This window comes from Melospiza georgiana, chromosome 3, assembly GCF_028018845.1.
Source record: "Melospiza georgiana isolate bMelGeo1 chromosome 3, bMelGeo1.pri, whole genome shotgun sequence".
NCBI classification, from domain to species: domain Eukaryota; kingdom Metazoa; phylum Chordata; class Aves; order Passeriformes; family Passerellidae; genus Melospiza; species Melospiza georgiana.
In genome coordinates this window covers 93,456,666-93,473,304 of record NC_080432.1, presented here as the reverse complement: position 1 = coordinate 93,473,304, position 16,639 = coordinate 93,456,666, and the positions used below count along the sequence as shown (strand labels likewise).

General features: G+C 39.0%; 1 protein-coding gene across 2 annotated transcripts in view; it reads left to right on the top strand.

The window, feature by feature from the left end:
• Positions 1-16,639, top strand: part of RNF144A (ring finger protein 144A) — a 57,261-nt gene that overhangs the window by 3,271 nt on the left and 37,351 nt on the right. For both annotated transcript variants that reach the window (XM_058021491.1, XM_058021492.1), the window contains exon 2: positions 11,249-11,331. The gene's annotated coding sequence lies outside the window, so the exon portion shown is untranslated. The remainder of the gene's footprint in view (positions 1-11,248; positions 11,332-16,639) is intronic.

Below are 16,639 nucleotides of genomic sequence, written 5' to 3'. Positions count from 1 at the left end.
ACTGGCTGTTCTATTTCCAGAGTATTTGGGTTGTTTCCTGTAACCATAAAACTCCAGTATGAACTACAGGCTATGAAAGTTCCACTGTGGTTCTTGGAGACAGTTTCAGCTGACCAGCCTTTGTCTCAACTCTACTCTCTACTAAATAGATCATATAGAACATAACAATTGTATACTGTTCTACACATCCAGTCCTTGCAGACAACTCTTATATTTAGCCAGGAAAATAAAATACAAGGAATATGAAAATGAATTAGGGAAATATATTGAGGCAAAAATCTGTTATTAGCCCTTGATAATCAGGCATGTGATCAGCTACTTCCTATGCTTATTATTTCTGTTGTTGTTCACTGGTTGATTTGCTTCATGTTTGATCACTGATGAGGATCTATGTGTGAGTTTTATAATCTCACAGCTATTAATTTCCTTCTAGATATACTTTTTTGTGTGTATGTATATAAAATACATGCTATATAGAACGTTTTATGCAATGTATGTATATAAATAAATCTCTCCTACTTTTCATTTCTCTGATGGGGGCAGGTCTGACAGAAGCATCAGAAGTGGTTGCCTGCTGTCTTCCTACACAATATTTTCAGTCAGGGCTGCCTCCCTGCAGTGACCACACAGGATGGTTGTGGTGGTATGGGTGAGCAGAGTCTGTTCCTTGCTGAAATGTCCCCTCCCTGGGCTGACAGGAGGGGTCTTGCTGCATTCTGTGAAGCAGCTGTGTTTTTCTGGGGCTGATGCTTCAGACAGTGTTTGTCCTCTTAGGAGGAAAATGAATGTTTTTTAAGTCTGGGTTTCCTTCTATTACTATGGTTTTCCCTTCATCTCTCTATTCCCTAGTAAGAAATACATCCATCCCGAGAGAATGAGAGCAATGCTCTGCGACTTGTGTGGTCAGGCTCTTGTCTCCAGTGCAGTCTGGTAACAGCAACTTCAACACCAAGCTATGTGCAGTCAGTATGTATATATTTCTAGCCTGGTTTTCTGAGAAAATAGATATTGTGTGCAGCTCTGTGAATGTCTGACTTTCATTGTTGCTTTTAATTTCTAAACCTTTGGAGCAATTCCAGTTGCATTTGTGAGAGGGTGGTAGCTTATGGCCGATAAACCTACACCTTTTCTGGCAGTAGGTAGCCTTGGCAGATGGAAAGATGCCTGCTGAAGGACAGATTGAAATCTGAACTCTTCCTGCAACTTTGACACATATTCCTAGGAAACTGGGTTTACTGCCCCCTTTGCTTACAAATCAGCTTACATTGTGTTCCTATTTTTTGACACTGTTTCAAAATATACTTTTCTTTCATTACTGAGTATTTTTGCCACAGTTTTGAGTATGAAGAAGGGCAAGTGTTTAGTCTTTATAAGTAGCTTTATAATATGACAAAAAATGCATGATGAGAAAGGAAGGAGTCACTGGTTTTTAAAAAGATTTTATTATTGTTCTTCATACATGCCCTGCTTATGTGAATTCCTGTTTGTTAAAATAATTATTTTAACTCTTATCTTTTTTTAGTTTTACTTTGTAATAGCAGCCCTTTAGACACCCAGAAACTTTCTTTGTAGCTGTATCATATAAAGATTGTTCTCCAAATGTAACAAGACTTAATAGGATGCAAACTGAAACAGTTCAGTCTTATTTCTGTATTTCTCCTCTGTGTTTGTTTTCTGTAAACAGACTCTGTGTGAACCTTTCAGTTAGCTGATCACTTTTGCACACTGCTATCTGTTGAATACATCTTGTGGTCTTTGTTTGTCTTGTCACGCTGACTTGATTAATGTTGTACCATCATCTTCCTTCATGAATAATGCATTTCCTGTCATGCAGTTGGAGCCTAGAGAAGACACCTACACCTACTTTCTTAGATTAATTATGCATTACTTTTACTTTTGATGTGTACTGTCTATTCTTACTTTAATGGAAAAAATGCTGACCAAAAGATACATGTTGAGGGTGTAGAAGGTATGTTAGATTTGTGGAAAGGCAGATCATATTCAAATAAAACCAACCAAACTAAGCCCGAACTGTTATTAGAGTTTCTTGTTTGTTTGTTTTTTTTCTTTGTACTCTTGATATTAATTGGCAGCTTGTATTTTGAAAGGTTTGCTGGTGATTTCTCTCTACTTTAAATCACCAGGTTTTGCTGGTGTCAGTTACTGTTTCTTAGTTGTGTGTGTGTGTCTAGCTTTCTAGCAAAGATATGACAATATTCATTAGGTTTCACTGTTGCTGGAAAGCTGTAGGATGCATGTGCCAGTTCAAATGGGCTGTTGATGTGTATTCCATCTTGTTGTTTGGTCTCATTGTTCCTCTGGACCACACTTGGAGCCTGCTGGGCTCTGGCTCGCTCCAAACACTGAGCTGACCTCATAAGCTTTGTGCCTCAGGTAAAACAGAGCAGTTCTCTCTTCCTGTTAATCACTGAGAAGTGAAACTGATACAGGTTAAGCACAACATGGTTATGAACCTCGTAGTTGCTACAGGAGCTGAAGCCAGCTGCTTCCTAAGGGTGCAGAATGTACTGTCCCTAGTTCTGATGGTAAGCACTTAAAGACCTTCAAAGTTTGTGGGTGCTCATCCATCCATACTCACCTGCAGGATGTAAGCTTATCTCAAGGCTACAGCCTTGTTTTTTCTCTTTGCCATGTGATGTGACAGCCCCTGGCCTTGGGGAAGGTTGTGCTGGAAGAATTGGTGCTGTGTGCAGCTTGCTCAGAGCAGTGCTGCTGACCCTGGCGCCTCTCCATGCTGTAGGTGGCTCCACTCTGTGCTTGGTTGTGCTCTGTACTTTGGATCCTTGTGGCTCTGAGGGAGCCATTCTCTGCAGAGGGAGTTCATCCTTCTCTCCACTGTAGCTTTTCACCTCTCCTGCCTGTTGCAGCAAACAGCTTGGCTCCATCAAACTGCTGCTGTCACTGGGCATCAGCTGTGGTGGTGTTCAGAATATGCAATGTCAAGTCACCATCTCCTTTCTTGCATGATGTCTCACTGGGGCAGCAGCATTGGCCATTTAGTTTGCATGGATTTATGTCTGAAAATCCACTCTTAAAGGTTTTACCAAGGGCTTTTGTTGAGGGTGAAACAATAATTTTTAGTAGTTTTACTGTCTTAACCCCATTGCATCTGTAGAGTCACTAGTGTGATAAGCCATTTCTCTGTCTTCTGTTCTCTTTTGTTCTAGCTTGTCATTGTTTTAAAATCTCACTTCAGTGGGAGCAACAGGGTAGTTCTAATTTCAGTTCATGTTACATACTTAGTCAAAAATCAAGGTATGACAAATTCGTAGACAACTCATAAATCCAAAGAATGTGATATCTTTTTGGCAAACTGTCAGTGCTAAATATTTGAATCAGTCACTTTATGTTTCCACTAGCTCCTTAGAAAGGTGAACTTCACAGATTAGAATGAAATACAATTTGACTGTGTTCCCTGCTTTTCAATTTAGACTACTGCTGTGAAGCTTTCTTATAGTTACAGATGAATGTGTTTTCAGGGGCTGCTCTTTTTGGAAAGCTTACTGTTTTGCTCTGTCTTCTCTGAAAGGTCTGCATGGGATTTTTTGAGAGTTTCTTTGGTTTTATTTTGTCTCCTGTCCTCCATGGTTCTGCTGTATTGGTCTTCAGACCAACACAGGCATGTCCTTGTAACTTTTATTAATAGGAATGGTTGCTTTTGGATGAGATGATTCACCACAGCTGCCAGTATAAGGAAGAGTCAAAACATTGTGCCCCTTCATTGTGCTAATAATAGTGGTGTACCTTTTTGCTGGCTGGCAACACTGCTGTTCGTGGCAGCTTCAGAAGGGATTGCTGCAAGGGCAGTGAGGATCTCTGCTTTTTCCCTTTCGCCTTAGGATCTTTTCTCATGCAGCTTCATTTCTCACTCTATGACACTGAGCCCAACCTTTTCATTGAAATGACAGTGTATTTTCACTCTGCTATCAACCGCTTCTGATCTTGAACTTGTGGAAGGGCAAAGATGGTGCTATTTTTGGAGGAAAAAAAAAAACCACAAAAAAACCCTGCAAAACAAAACACTTTTTGTGCTGTGCTGGACAGGATGTTACTAAAACTATAACCTGGAGAGTTCCAGGGTAAAACAATATATGCACATAAGGATGTCCTATCAAAATCACCTAAACTAATGTGAAAATCCATTTGTTTTCTCAATACCAAGGGAGTTTCCATGTGATTGCCTTAATGTGGGACTTACTCAGCCCTACTGGTTATGAAGAATTTTCAGTATCTGCAGCTTTATAGGAAAGAGAGAAAATCATTCTCTTAAAAGAAAAAAAAATCTTTACAGCTAAAGAGACTTAAAACAAGCAGGCTTAAATGAAAGACCGTATCCAAGCTCTTGGAAATTGCTGAAAGGCTGCAGAAGGTTAGTATCTGTCCCTTAGCAATTAGATCTTCCTAGAAATGTGTAGGAAATGCTTTGTGGGAGCTATAGACCTGAGTTTAGGTATTTCATATTAGCTAAAGTCTTTGTGTTTGCTGTCCAGCTGTTTCAGTGCTTGAGTGGGAGAATATCGGAGGTTACTCAACAAGATTGTTCCCAGGCATTTGTCAGGCTTGATTTTTCTCATTCAGTGAAAATATGTAGAACTCCACTACCTGAAAAGAGTAAATGCTGTAAAAAGAAAATAAAGAATAATTTTAAAGACTTGTGTTCCTATTTTATACAGACACTTAATTTTTTAATATGTGCATCAGGTAAAGCACATCATGTTTTCATGCATTTATTGAATGCTGAAAAAGGCTTTGTAAGAGAACCTTCTGTGATTTGCATCATTATGTTCTTCAGGAGTCTAAGTGCCAAATTGACTTTCTCTTTAATTGAGGTGGCTCCTGTTATTTAAAACTATTACATATCTACAGTGTTGGAAAGGCTGCAGGGATGTGAAAAGATTCCTCATTTAGCAGAGAGAGTTTTTTCCTGAATATACTGTGTCCATATTTCTTTAAAACAAGTTACTTTTCATAATAATGCAAAAAGCCCTCCCCAGTTTCTTCTCCTTCATATTCTTCTTCCTACTCAGCAGCCATTCAGTACATGGAAATAAGGAAATGAGAATATTTTGAAATAGGGGTACTTTGCATAAATTATTTCCAAAAATATTTGGAGGATTTGAATGTTGACATTTTCTTTGGATGTTAACAGTTAAGGAGTATAATGAAACTGTCAAATTAGAAAAGATATGAATTCCTTAGAAAACAATAATGTAAATACAGTGGTTTTCCTCTCAATGCAGTATACTTTTGTAGATAGCATCTATTCCAGGAAAGTACCACAAATGCAAAGCATGCAGATGCAAAGAGTGGCTTTGGGGCAGTGTGTCCCAAAATGACCAAATGTTTGGCATCTGACAGTACAGCTTAAATCGTATGAACTCCTAATGTGTGAAGGCTTGCTATGCCTGCCAGTGAATGAGCAGTGCTGTATGATGGGAAAGATGTGAGTTATTCCAGAATCTCAGAGGGTTGTCTGGTGCTAGCCATGAAGACAGCCAGGCTGAGTGGGCCTTTGGCTACTGTGGTGTTGTGAATTGCAGCATTGCGTGCCCTGTCGTAAATGAGCACACAGAGAAGGGGCTGGTTAATCTGTATGTGGAGCTGTATTTTCTTTTAAGATAATTCCTGTTTGCACCTTTTCACTCTGTCCCTGTGTTCTCCTGTGTTAGGAGAGGGGTGTTGGTTAGTTGACTTAGTTTTGAGATTCTATGGGAATCTTGAGGCAGAAAACTGAAGCTAATTTGCATGTATAATTCCCTTTTCCATCCAAGAACCACAGTCCTCTCTTAACTGATAGAGTGCCTTTGGGAAATGTCTGATATAGAACAAGATATAGAGGAGTTGAAACAGCTCTCATCCAACAGGCATGGGGAGACTGTCCCCAAAAGTTCCAGGGAGTACACGCTTTGGGGTAATGCCATCATATCAATTTCGTCTTGCCTCCTGTTTTGCCTCTATTTTGGCTGTGCAGCTCGCTGCCAGTCGCAGTGATGGAACCATTGCCAAGTCAGTCCATCTGGCTTAGCCTGTGCAAAATGCAGCTGTACCTCAGCCCACATCTGTGCCTCTTCCTGTGCTGTGGGGCCACTTTGTAGCCTGAAAGGAGTTGCCCGGTGTGTTTCTCTTCACCCAGTACATCTCCTGTGTGGTTAGGTTTCAAGAGGGAAGGAACGTGAATCTATGTTCAGTCAAATACCTTGTGTGTTTCAATGTATCTGAGATTACAGGCAACTTCTTTGGTCCATTTGTGATTGACTGACAAAATGAGGTCAGGTTAAGTCTGTGTTGATTTCTAGGTCAGACTGAACCTTAGACTCTTTTTTAGTTTAATTTCTCTCTAGTACTTGTAAGTGAACAATAACTTTAAAAATATTTGCTAAAGAGGGAATTAAAAATGGGTTTATTTTCTCACACAACTGTGAGAAAGTTGCAGAATTTAAACTGTTATTACACCTCATTCAGATCCCAATTATGGTCAAATTATTTTAATATTTTTCCCTAGGAAATTAGACTAGACATGTGGAAAAAGCATTTCTTTTTCCCAAAAAATTATATTATTTTTTTAAGTGGTGTGATATGCCTGCTCTACCTTTTTATAGGAAAAAATACAATATTTAGTCAACATTACTGCATTTGGGGATCTTCTGGAAAGCTTAGAAAAGCTTATCTGGTAAAATGAATAGGTAATTGTGATTTCATTATTTTAACCATAGGTTTTGATTGTTTGTTCTTCATTGGAGGGAGAAATAAATACAGGGAAGACATTTTCCATTCCAGCTTTTTAATAAGCAAGTGTGTATGTGGTGGGGAATTGTCTTCTCACAAAGGCTCAGTTCTGTGTGCTTTTCTATTATATATATTATAATAAACCTGATAGTTAAATCCAACCATCTCTTCCTAAAAAAAAAATCTAAAATGACAAAGCTTCTTTAGAAGTCCATCCAAGAGTTAGTAGAGTAGTAATAGCTGTCAAGTTCAAAGCAAAGCTAGCAATTAAATCTTCTGGCCTATCATGCTAGAAATGTCTTAAATTTCGCTGTTTTCAGCACCCACTATCTCCTGTATTAGTATGAATGGATCTATTAAAATGCCTTTTATCACTGTGCTTTGAGCTTTTCTGTCTTCATGAAATCATGTAGCTGCTTTCTCTAAAAAGCCTTTAAAGAGCTTCCCACGTGTGATCTGATGAAAAGCACCTCACTGCTGGGAACCAGCCAGTCAAATAGCTGTTCAGCTGTGGTAACCTGAATATTTCTTGCCAAGAGAAAATGGTGTGGGATATGTGAATCAGAGGGAAGGGAGGGGAGGGACTGGGGCAGGTGGGTAGCTTCCTACTCTGCTTCAGGGAATCCATGGGGATTTCATCTCCTGACTTGAGCAACAGCATACTTCAGCTGGCACTGTGCAGCAAAGAGCTTTACCCAGAGTTCATAAGGGCTTCTCTCTACTCTAAGCTGTATGCTTAAATTTTGCTTAAGTTTCCAGGATGTAGCTCAGTGTCTCCTTGGCACAGGGCTTCAATTTGTTTGTGGCCTGTTCTTGCACGGCAGAATTTCCCTCTGAAAGCTGTGTTGTGTCCCTGGCTGCTGTGGGAGCTGGTGCTGCTGAAGGATCTCATCTTTCTCTCCCTTCCCCCTGTGACTAGGGCTGACAGTGTAGGACTGTATGAAATGCTGTCTCCTGACAAAGCTAAGGAGGCTGGTGAGGATATGTTTTGCATAATCACAAGTTGTCACCACTGCAAGTAAAGTGAGAATCCAAAGCTAAAATTCCTTCTTGTGCGTATAACCTGTCAAACCTCATCCTCTTTCCTGTGTGCCCTTTAGCGTTTGTCCTTGGACCCTGTGGCTGCCAGGCTGTGAGCTGCATCATGAGCTCTGACAGGATGAAGTGCAGAGAGATGAGTTCACGGCCATTTGTGCCTCCTGGCTACTCTTGGCTGACACAAAGAAACAGATGACCCATGGGCTGTCACACAAATATAGAGTAGATCCCACAGCCTTTCTTTCCACATCTGCCACTGGTCCTCTGCTGAGGCTGACACAGGTTTTTTAATTCTTCTGCCCATCAGTTTGTGCCTCTGTACTGTACAGTGTTCTTGTTGGAAACCATTACAGCACGTCAGCAAAAGCCTGCCAGGTGAATGGAGCAGCAGCCAGCTGTAAAATATAAACAAGTAGATAGGTATCTGTGGGAAATAAACTGTGAATTACAATGTTCCAGGACTGGGCCTAGGCAAGATGCCATTTAACATTTTCATTTCTAAGACAGAAGCTTGAAAAAAAAAAAAGGCATTCATAAACAGCAGTTATGCTGTTTACCAGATTGCAATAATAAGTAAGCAGTCAGAAAGAATGATTTATTTCTTTTTGATGAGTAAAACCAAAGGTATGTATACAGGATGTAGCTGTTTGGGTTTCTTGGTGAAAAGTTTTCCAGACATGAAGCATGAGGGGCTGCATCGAGGAGAACAGCAACTCTGCAAAAGTGTTGGGATCAAGCTGGATTTCAGTGCACTGTTGTAGGAAGGGAAGATAGAACTAATTTAATTCTTGGTTGATGGGATTTATACAATAAGCATTTTTCTCCTGGCATGATAGAGGTGTTACAAATGACAATAACACTCAAATTCTGTATCTGATCCTAGTTTTTACATCTTTAAAAGGTCTTTTGAAAACCCTCAGTTGGATAGAAAGAGCCACAATAATTATTAGTGGTGAAAAAATTCCTGGAAATTGTGTAATATGGAAAGGGTGGAGTGTGAGCAAGTGCTTTTTTTTCCACCTGCATTTTTATTAGTAGATACTGGATTCCTGTCCAGATAATTTTAATACAGACTTCATATCATCCAAAGATAAAGGTCTAAAAAATGTTGAATGTTGATAGTCAGGTCATTTTTGTGAGATAAATTGTTTAGTTGCTAATGCAGGATAAAACATCAGTAAAAAATGATCAAAAGAAAAGGCTAGGAAGACAGAGAAGGTTATTAAAACTATGGGAAAAGCATTTGGGGGGACACTTTACATGAATTAAATAACAATAAAAGAGTTAAAATAGCCCAGCAGCATGTGCAGGATATGACCATTGTCCTTTCAGAAATTCTTGAGATTGGATTCATTTGGTTGAAGCCTGAGAAAAGGAGGAAGATCTTTCAGGATAAAAGGATCCCATTTTATAAACCAGGATAACCATTTTATTTGTGTAAGAGATCAGAAAAAAGACTGCATTTTATGTACATTATGTGCATGTTCTTTCTACAGGATTTAGACATACAGCTTCATGTTGAATATAATGATCAGCCTGCAGGCTGGGGGACTGGCAGGATGCTGACTTGTTAAGAAGAGACTCTTGGGAAGGAGGGGAGATAATCGGTTTGTCCATCTGTGTAGAGCTTAACCTAATAGCTGGATAACTCCTAGGAAATTCAGAGAGAAGAGTTGTAATTTCCACTTTGGATAAGGGGAGAGAGAGATTTGGAGTAGGAGGTAAATCTGTGAGGTCCTTCTGTAGAGAGGGTAAACTGAGTTTCTGTGGTTGGAAGAGGTTGCCCAGGAGAAAGCAGGAGGAGTGACAAATCCTGCTGATAAGAACTGTTTGTTTCCTCAGGATGCCTCCTGCCTTTGTGAGCTACAAGTGGGGGAGAGGGCCCAGGAAGGCAGCGCTGGTAGAGAGGTTAGCGAGGGGCTGGCAAGGACAAGGTTTTCAGAGGAAGAAAGAGATTAGGAGATGCATAAGTCAGATGAAGCTGATGCAATGACTGAGAGTGTTGGCCCAGGACAAGTTGTGTGCTAAAAAGAAAGAGAGCTGGCAGAAGAGAAGAAAAACATCTATGGTAGAGCTTTAGGAAATGAGTTTGAAAGCAACTTAAGCACTAACCATACCATACCTTAACTGTACAAGAGACTGCATTGACAAGAAAGTGTGTTGTACTCAATTCTTTCCTTTTTAAATTAATTTTCCTCCTCCCATTTAGAGAGTGATAAATATAACTAGAAACACTGTCTGAAGAGCTACATGGAAAGGTAAACAGCTGTAGCTCTTCAAACCACTAAATTGCCCTTCCTGCCATTAGAGAAAGTGGTGAATCTCTCCAGGTTTCCAGCCCAAGGCAGGTTGTATGCCTAGGCAGTATTTGTTATCCATGTAAAAGCTACTTATCTTGCTGTCAGGGCACTTGGAAAATGTGTAATAATCTGTGGTGTTCAGGTTAACAATCTAATACATCCCATGGACCTTCTGACCCCAAGGTACAGGAAACAGTTTTCTTATTTTACAAGTAGGTAGAGCATAATGAAAATAAATTTTTATTTTCCTCCTGAAATGTCAAGATAATTTAGGAAGAGGGCAATAATAATTTTTGTCAGTTTTCCTAATTTTCAAGCAAGATTTGTTTTAAAGAAGTAGGAGGGGAATGTTGAAGTACAGAGGACGTGGAAGAAGTGAGGGGGGAACCTTGTTTTGGCGACAGAGCTGTTGGCTGAGTAACTGATCAGTAGCCTAGAATTTTGGAGTACATGTATCTGAGCTTTTTTCGAACATTGGTTGCCCGAGTAACAGTAATTACTGTTTGTTTTTTTCTAGAAGTACGGTAGATATTTTTTCCCATATCACATCTCCCTCTAAGTGGAAATCAGTGGAGGATGAGAATGTTGCAGAATGAGAATGTAGCAATACTTATTTTTAGGAGTTTTAAATGTTAAGGCAGACTTCAATAATTACAAATATTTTTAAATAGCATGTTGTCTAAAACTTATGATGAATAAGGAAAATGGGAATTTGGTGTTTGGCTGTAAACTTATTCCAAGCTGCATTCTTTTTAATATTTGATAACAAAAGACAGATTTTATGTTTAAAATCTACATACTCAGTTTGTGTAAATAAGTTTTATGAGTATTTGTTGGAAAGGAACTCAGCTGATAGTTTATTTCTGAGAAAAAACACTATTGGATAAATCTGAGAAGTGGGAAATAGCTTGCAGTGAAAGTAGGACTCCTGCCAGTTGCTGTTTTCTGAATTCATGGAATCATACAATTGTTTAGTTGAAAAAGACCTCTAAGATCATCAAGTCCAACTCTTAACCCAGCACTGCCACGTCCACCACAAAATTTTGTCTGCTAGGACTGTACTATCACAAAATTTTAAAAGCTGCTTGGCAAAATGGAACTCTCAGTTCTGGTTTTATATGGTCAGTTGAAATAAAGTGTGACCCTTATCTTTTGTATTCCAGGCTTGTCTAACACTGCCAAAATTGTGGACTGGTTGGTGCTTTCTCATGGGATCCCTGTGACTGACAAAGGAGAGGTTGTTGTGGTAGGTGTTTGCCTTGACTGTCTTGATAACACTTGGCTGGGGCACAGACAGATGCAATTTTCAATGCAGCCACACTTTCATAGGACTCTTATGCCAACAGAAGCTGGGGGAGGGGAAAAATATGCCTGAGAGATGGGTTTTACAGTCTTGGGAATTGCCCTTGTGGTTGCCTATAAAAGTGGAAGCCACATAGCCTGGGGTAGTGTAAGAGGAGGGAATTTGTCAAAGTTTGCTTGTAATTATGGAGCTCTACCACGAAAAGGGTTGGTTCATTTACCAAAGAAATGTGGGAAAGCAACCAAATCTGCATTCTAATTGGCTTCCTAGCAAAATCCAAGTCACAGAGACTTGTTTGATAGCAATCCTCAAAGCACAGTTTAATGGTACCACCTAAAATGGGCTCACTAGGTTTTATTTTTAAATCTCTACATAGCATATGTGTGTGTGTGTATATATACACACACATGTATAAAACACATAAAAATATATCTCCATCTCTATAACAGAGCCTGTTGTGCTTTCATACATGGTTTTTGATTTAATAGTTCCATTTCCTGTGTACTCCATATGTCCCACATACTTCATACTCCAAATAAGGGAGAGAGATAGTATACTGATTTCCTTTTTGAGATAGCTACAGTTCTATACAGTACTCGATAGCAAATTGATATAGTTGGTAAATGCACCTCCAGTCAAACAAAAAACATAGCACATATTCAGTTTCAGATCTTTTAAAAGGCGGCAGAACTTGTGTTTAAATAATGAAAACCTATCTGTTTCTCTTTGGTTTGGAGAAGGTCATCCTGCTAATATCACTACAGCTGCAAGTTCTGCATTATGGTTGCTCTAATATATGGCTATATGCAGAAGTAATGGCATTTTTAGATTTTTTATTTGCTTGAGCTTGTGACCTGCTGTTAGTAGCTTTCCATTTTTCAAGCAATGCTGCTTTTGCACACATTGATGTTCTGGAAATAGTACTAAAAAGTCATACTTATGGACTAGCAGATTGTACAATATTTTTCCCTCCTTTTCTTTGAAACTCATATTCTTGGCTTATCAAAGTGTAACAGTGTTCTTACTTGACTTGTTTTGACTACTGGAAAAACCCCTTGTGAAAACATAATCATACCCTCATTGGCTTATATTTTAAGTGTTGAAGATTTAATGTAACAGTCTGTATGCTCTGCTTGAGTAACATATCTTAATATAAAGCAGTATTTCTTAATTATATAGCTAGTTTAAATATTTTAATTTTTTTTTCTGCTCCATTGTTTAGCACTAAGTGGAAAGGTCTATATTTTCATGTCTTTTTTACAAGCAGAAGATCTAAATGAGAGGGGAGAAGAGGAGAGATAACATTTATTTTGAAGCCAAAATGTCTGATACTGTCTTTCATATCCCTTGCTTAAAAAAAAGTTGAGGTTAAAAAAAGGTAAATCTACAGTTTTATTGTTCTTTAATTTAACCAGCTGATTTAAAATTTAAATACAAAGAAGCAGAAAGATTTTTTTTTGTCCCTCACAGTGCTGTAGTTACTTCTATAAACTTTCAGCTTGCAAGTAATCAGCATTTTTCCTACTTTTAGAAAACTATGCTAGAAACATATCATTAATTCCTGATACTTAGAAACTTGAAGAAAATCCTTATAAGACATGGGAAATGGCAAGTTTATACATGTCTATGCTTGGGGTCAGTGATTTCTTGAAATAGTTCCCCTCCCATTTAGTGATGTACTTTACCCTGCATCATGGGTATTCAGGGAGTGACAGCAGCTCTTCTTGATCTCCTCGTGGGAAGCTAAATGAGCCTCAGCCTCTCTCCCTTCTTTCAGCTCTCCATGCCTCTCCTGAAGAGTCCCATCATAGTCATCTGCCTCTGCATTCACCACTGTGCTCTTTCAGCAGTGCAGCTTGTTCTGTTCTCACCTTGCTGTTTGTTTAGTTTTCTGCTGAGGTGCCTCTAAAGATCCTCAAACTTCTCCAGGCACCATATCCCAGTTTCTGAAACATAAGGGGAAAACCAGGTCTAATGTACTCTCAGGAGCTGTGTCCATTGTCTTGGAAAAGCATGCATAACTGGTCAGTCTTTTTTTCATTTTCTCAAACAAGTGTAAGCCTAAGTTGAGTGTGTTCTGTTCCAGCAAAAGTCAAACTGTGAAACCTGTATGATCTTTCCTGGCCTTTGATCAGTGTGAGAGCAGCTCTGACATCTTGTGAGCATACACGGTTAAAATGGGCCTTGAGTTCTTGAATCTTTCTGCTGCCTTCCAACCCTATTTCACTGAAATGGCTCTAAGGGATTACTGAAATGGAGCATGTCCTGGCAGAGATCTGTATTGGAAAATATTTGTGGCATACAGATGATCATGAGGTATTTGTGTAAAGAACAAGAACATACCATACATAGCTCAGATGATTAATACAAAGCAGAGAAGCTTTGCCCTCTGATATTCCTTGTCTGGCAGGCAAGACCCTGCCACTCCTGTCTGTGTGACAGTGAACATAGGGGGACAGCTCATGATCTTTCCTAAGCATCTAAAGAGGCTTGTGCTCTTGTCATCTTCTTTAGACATGCTTTTGTAGCTTGCTCCTGCTCACTAATAGGGAGAGAAGGGAACAGATGGGGAGTCAGAGTTTGCCAGTAAAATGCAAAATTCTTCTCTAATGATCTAGTGTTGGCTTGAAATTCAGATTTTCTATTAGAGTTGATAATTTCTGTTCCATTGTTTATAACCTTAAAAGAGTTCTAATGTTTCATTTCACTGTGGAAGGAAACAATCAAAATATTTTGGCTTTGCTTCAGAAAAAGATGTTTTCTAAGTAGCTGTCTGTAACCTTAATGGCAGTTGAGACCTATATAAACTTTATCATTGTACCATAATTTAGTGACAAGTGTGTGATCAAGATCCAGTGATACAGTAATAATTTGAATTATCATAATCATCATTATTAATTTATGTCTTATAGCAGTAGCCAGAGACAACTTGGCTCAGTCCAACATAGGAAACAGGTAACTAAAATAAAATTTGATAAAGATGTAAATATCTGTCTACAAAAGTCAAAGTGTTTTTTCAGCCTGTGACATAAAGAAAGAATTATATTGTGGAAGTGACAAACTCATTCTGTAAAGTCAGCCACAAAATTTTATTTTTAATTATAGTTAATGAAAGGATGAAAAACTAAATGTATTTATTTGCCTTAGTCACAAAAAGTCTTCCCCACTAATAAAGAAGGGTTCGAGGGTGGGAAATATTTATCAGTATGCAACATTTCAAAAAGTAAATTATCTCTGCTCATTCTTAATCCATCTGCATTTCTTTGTTTGCCGGGTTGTTGATGTGTTTAGGTCTGTGGCTAGCTCAGATCGTCATGGAAGTGGTTCTGACCAGGCATGGCCTGCTCAGCCTTCATTGCTTTTAATTCTTAGTTTTGAATGCCCCTCTAGTGCTGCAGAACAACTTGGCATCCTATTGAAATAAATAGCTGTAGATTGCATTTCTGAGGCTTTGTTTCAAATGTTGGAGGGTTTTTTCCCTATATTTTTTTCTATTTGTTGTTGCAGGCAATTTAAAAAAAAAAAACAGTATTAGCTTCTAATGTAGGAACGTTCTGGGGTTTTACCATATACCAAAACCTGATTAGGAGTTATTTCTCACTTCTTTTGATGTTTGCAGAAATTAGTCTGGCTGTGAATGTTTACTTTTTGTATGGATGCTATGTATATGTGGCATTGGTTTTTTGTAGTTTGTTCCAGGTTCTGTAAAATTTATCACCTTTCTGTTAAGAGGGAATTGCAAGAATTAGTGTGTTGGGGATGATTGATTTTCTCCAGCTCAGTGTGTGAGAAAGGAAACAAAGGACACTGACTACTGCAGATGTACAGAGTATTAAATACAGATATTAAATGTGCTGGAATGTACTGTCAATGCATGAAGCAGGGAAAGAGGCACAAGTCAAGACACTCATCTGCTGTTGTGTAATTTGACCTTTATAAAGTTAAGTAACCACTACACACCTTGGAGCAATTTTTTGTCTTATGCAAAAGAATCTCGTTGCTGCATAACAGTGAGTTCCTAAGCTTTCACAAGCTTTCTTCCACCTTTTGTATTTTTTTTTAATGCAGTGTACACAACTCCATTACAGCAGTACTTGAGAAATTTTCTTATCACTAGATTCAGACATTGCAGTGGAGCCTCTAATTTTCTCTGAACAGTTTTCCATTCTCCTGGTAAGGTATTGATCCTAACAAGAATTGATAGCTCTTTCTGCTGTTTGTGTCATGTCAGTATTACTAAATCTTCCTCCTATCCCTAGCAGTTATGAATTTGGCTCTTTCTCCTTTCTTCTGGCTTGCATTTTGCATGTCTCAATCCAGTCTCAATTTTCTATAGAATTTGCTGGTTGGCTTGAAGTAACACTGCAGAATAAGGACTGCCAATGGGAATGAAACAGCTAGAGATCTGGATGTCAGAGAGGGAAACTTCCCACTTCATCCCTTTCCTTTTCTGTCATGGTAAAAGGCTGATTTACAGCTTTCCATGTTATTCAGCAGTCCTTTTAATGTTTCTGTTATAAACTGAGATGCTGGTTGCCATTTCTGTCAAGCCTTGAGCTCAGGGCTGGGGAGGAAGCAGGTTGGTGGCTGGTCTGTCAGGCATAAGCTGAGCTGCATAAGCAAGCTGGTTTTCTCAGGGGGTATGGAAAGAACTTCTCCAAGCACTTGGGAGCCCTCTCAAACCTCAGCACTTTCTGTTCCAAGCCCAACAGCTACTTTTCAACACCGCTTTCTTTAACCAAACAGCAAAGCCAGTCTCCACAGAAGAAAACATTTCATTTTGAGTGTTAGTAGAGAAGGCAGGAGAGAGCACAAACTGTCTGTGTCACAGGATAATTATATTGTCTTATGCACTACATACCACTTTGCTTTTTCCATCTGCTAACTCTCTAACCACTGCTGTCTTTGCAAGAACCCAGACCTCGTGGTTATTTCAGGTCACTAGCAGGTATTGTAGCATCCTCTTCAAGCCAGCTCAGGTGATTCAGATCTGTGGTTAGAAGTTAAGCTCAGTTTGTTGCCCAGTATTAGAGTGTTGTGCCCAAGTATGAGAGCCTGTATTGCTGTTCAGTACCTGGGTGAAGGGGTCTCTGCCCAGCACAATGAATTCCTGCTCTAGTGCCATTTATCTGTGCCCATATTCGGTCCTTTTATAGTCCTTCAACATTTTTTTTACTTCTTTATTAGCTATTTTTACAAATGGTTGGTTATTTTTATTAATTTCTAACAACCACGTGGTTAGAAGCCCCAT